Raw genomic sequence first — 4,106 nt, forward strand, 5'->3', positions numbered from 1 at the left:
GCCGAGCAGTTAGGCCAATCTTGGAGAAGTGAAAAGCATTTTTTGTACTCACAGTATCAATCATGCAATTCACACACTCAAAGGAATAACTTGAGACCAATTTATAAAAATACTTCAGATTTTTATGTAATTTTTAAAACCAAAAATATCAAAATTGGTTAAACACTTTTTAAGATATGAATTTTTAAAGTTTAATAAAAATAGTCTTTTTATGCGTAATTATACACCATAGAAATCAATGGGAAGTCATATTTAAAAATACATATATAATTGTACAGTTGGTTTACCAAGTTCTTCTTCTGCAGGTTGGCGGAGGTTGTTGGTGGTCACACTGCCAGCTAGAGAAGTCTGAGAGGCTCCCAGTTCCGGCGGGAGCAGCGTTGAAATGTCTTTGGAGCTGGTGCAGGGCCACTGCGAGGGACCACTTGGAAAACCACTGCATATGTACGTTTAGAGGTGGTTCCTTGGGGTCCCCTTGGAGTGTCGAGGTTGCAAGGGGTGGGGGTCCCTTAGGGCACAGCAGGTTCTTCGTTGCAGGGCACAGGGCAGCCTGGTGCACAGCGGATTGGTGAGCCAGGAGCTGAGTGCAAGGATGCCCTATGAAGCTGGTGGTAGGTCAGTTCAAGGGTCATTTGCAGGACAACGGGTGTACTCTAGCAGGAGGTCCAGGGTGTTCCTGAAGTCCCTTGACTGGAGCTTCCTCCTGGTCCTTTTTCAGCCCCGGCGTGCTAGTTTTCGTGGTGTCCAATGTTACCCAGGGTATTGGTATGGTTTGAACACTGGAGGGCACAGTGCCACCGAACTTGGCACACTGTCAGGGTTTGTCCTTGCAGTTATTGGTGTATCATTGGGTCTAGCTGCAACTGCCGGTTCGGGAGTAAGCAGCTGGTCAGTGAAGTGACCCTCACTGGTTTGAGGGTTTCTTTTTGTTGCAGAGTGGAACCTCCACTCTGGATGGAGTTCTTGGGTGCTTTTCAAAGTCTGGAGGTACTCTGGGGTTCTTTAGAGTTTTCCCAGTGTCCAGCAGCTTCTCAGTGGTGATTGTCAGGTCCTGGGTGCAGCTGGCAGGGTTTGGCACCTTTTTTTCATTGCAGCTGGTCCACAGTTCTTGTGCCTTGGATCTTCTTGGTGCTGTTATTCTTTTGTTCGTCGAATCTGATTAACTGGTCTAGTGGTGCCCACTAAATACTGAATTTAGTGGGCGTTTTAGGGGGAACCTGGTAGTGTCCAATGGGACACCTACCTTTGGGTGGCTACACCCACTATAGTGACTACTTCCTGTGGGAATGGTCACTTCCCTATCCCTGATTGGCTATTTTCCTTCAATCTAAGATGGAGAAAAAAAGATATTGAGTGCCCACCTCGCAGGCAACACCTTTGGGGTGGTGCATGCCAGGATGGGCCACTCCCTCTACTCTTTGTGTAGTTTCCCGCCTTTGCTCCCGCCAAAAGTGGGGGTTTGCAAAGGTGGTGACCATCTGCTGCTAGCAGCAGGCCTAAGGGCCGAGTTTCAAAGGCAGTAAGCCCTTTGAAGCTCGCCGCCAGGGCAGTGCACATTCCTGAAGGAGGGGATGTTAGCGCCTCCACCCAGGAAGGGCATTGTTCTACAAACCAGAGAGACAGATCTCTCCCCCAAGGTTTGTAGATTGGGTGTCTGGAGGTGGCAGGCTGGATAGGACCAGTCAGCAACCATGCCAGGTTAGTTAGCTTTTGCAGGGGGCACCTCTAAGGTGACCCCTGGGTACATTTAGGGATAAATCCAATATTGGTACCAGTTTGGATTTATCATTCTGAGTTGTTTTATACCAAACAACTCAGGGTTTAGAGTGGCCATCATATAACTGAGAAACTTGTGTTGACCAGTGTCCAGCAAATGTATTGAAATGGCTGCTCTGTTCACTCACTATGTCCCAGGTTTGGCAAGGACACAGTGGAGGCATATTGTTCATGCAGCTATGCCCTCACATATACTATGGTGTACCCTGCCTCAGGGTTGGAAGGCCTGCCAGAGGGGTGTCTTATCCATAGTGCATGCAGTGTATGGTGGACATGGCATACAGGCAGTGTGCCATGTCGTTTTTGTGTTTTTTAGGTTTGCACCAGGACACCGAGCCAGCAATGGCAGTGCTGGGTGCATCTGGATGCATGGCTCTAGAGGGTGGCTCAATCAGTGCTGCTGCCCTCAGGGGCCTACCGTTAGTACCCCATTCTCTGGGTACCTAAGTACCTTTTACTAGGGACTTATAGTGGTAGCTAAAGGTGTATCCAATTGTGCCAATGCATCACAACCGTTTTATGCAAAGAGCTCTGTCCAAGGGAACCTGATTAGCAGAGGAACTGGGCACTACAATTTCTAGGCTACATCTTACATCAGGCAAAAAGTGGGGGGTTAACCATGTCAAAAAGAGGCCTTTCTCACAGTCATTAGAGGGGTTCCTTCCAGATGCCATCTACGCCATCTATGCTTCGTGTCACCTTGCTCAAGAATTCAGCTTTTTGTCACCATGGAGTATTATTCAGAGACTTCATTGCAAGGTAACAAGGGTTGGAGGGTGCTTCCCATGGACATGGTACTGGCAGATTAGGTTTATTGCACCTAGCTCTTGTTAAAGTAGAGATGAGAGGGATTTCATATCTCATGTTTATTGCAAAATAACGGGGGGTTTTGCATTCATGACTCTCATCTTCACAACTATGCTTCTTTTATTGTTCATTATTCTAATCATTGCAGCTCTATCTTTGTCTCATACACAGCAGGTACCCTAAGTACCATTATACAGAGACGTCCATCTTGGGGATATTCCTCCAGAGCTGGAGACCAGGGGAGTATGAGCTGCTGAGAGGTAGTGCGGCTGCCCCCGCTAGATATAGATGTGTGTGGCCTGAGAGAGTGCCTAAGAGCCCAGTGGGAAACAAGGCTAGGAACTTTGTGAAAATACCAGGCTGCTGGTGGTGAGCTGGTTTGCTGCTGCTACTGCTGTGCCCTAAAGAAAGGGCAGTCTGAGGCTGTTTGTAAGTGCAGAGGAAGCGATTGCAAGGCTGGTGCAAGACAAGGGGTGTACTTGGCTCTCTGTAGCAAGTTTGTGAAGGAGAACAGTTGATAAAGGGAAGAGTGCCGGTGTGCTTGAGAGCAAGAGGCTCCAGGCTGGTGTGCTTTGTCTGCACAAGAGAGCTGAAACTTAAGCCTTTGCTGCCTATGGCTGTACCACCTTGAATACACCTGATCTCGTCTGGTCTTGCAAGCTAAGCAGGGTTGGGCCTGGTTAGTACTTGGATGGGATTCTGCCTGGGAATACTGTGTGCTGTAGGCATTTTGCCTCTCGCAGACAGTAGGTGGTGCACGTCTTAGCTCCATTACACAGCTTCCTCGCTAATTTCACTTTTCAGTTTTTCTTTCTTCTACTCTTTTTTTCCTTTCTTAAAAATAACAAAAAATGCAATAACACTAAAATGCACACTTTCCAAAGGGAAATGTTGAATTCTGCACTTTACACTCGGCCCAAAATGAAGACAACATTTGCTCCACGACGGACTAAGGCTCCCCTAGCTAAGGCTTAGCTTTCTTCCTGTAAGCATATGCGTGAGGTCTTAAGAACAGATATTGTAGGAAAGTACCATCTTGCCTGGCATGTTACCCCCATTTTTTACTTATATGTATGTTTGTTTTTCCCTGTGTCACTGGGATCCTGCTAGCCAGGACCCCAGTGCTCATAAGTTGTGCCCTGTATGTGTTCCCTGTGTGGTGCCTAACTGTATCACTGAGGATCTGCAAACCAGAACCTCAGTGTTTATGCTCTCTCTGCTTTTAAAATTGTCACTTCAGGCTAGTGACTAATTTTACCAATTCTGATTGGCACACTGGAACACCCTTATAATCCCCAAGTATATGGTACCTAGGTATCCAGGGTATTGGGGTTCCAGGAGATCCCTATGGGCTGCAGCATTTCTTTTGCCACCCATAGGGAGCTCAGACAATTCTTACACAGGACTACAACTGCAGCCTGAGTGAAATAACGTCCACGTTATTTCACAGCCATTTTACACTACACTTAAGTAACTCATAAGTCACCTATATGTCTAACCCTCACTTAGTGAAGGTTAGGTGC

General features: G+C 47.2%; 1 pseudogene; it reads left to right on the forward strand.

The window, feature by feature from the left end:
* Nucleotides 1-3,192: 3,192 nt before the first annotated feature.
* LOC138251989 (5S ribosomal RNA) lies at nucleotides 3,193-3,311 on the forward strand (annotated as a pseudogene).
* Nucleotides 3,312-4,106: the final 795 nt, after the last annotated feature.

Source organism: Pleurodeles waltl, chromosome 8 (assembly GCF_031143425.1).
Source record: "Pleurodeles waltl isolate 20211129_DDA chromosome 8, aPleWal1.hap1.20221129, whole genome shotgun sequence".
Lineage (NCBI taxonomy): Eukaryota > Metazoa > Chordata > Amphibia > Caudata > Salamandridae > Pleurodeles > Pleurodeles waltl.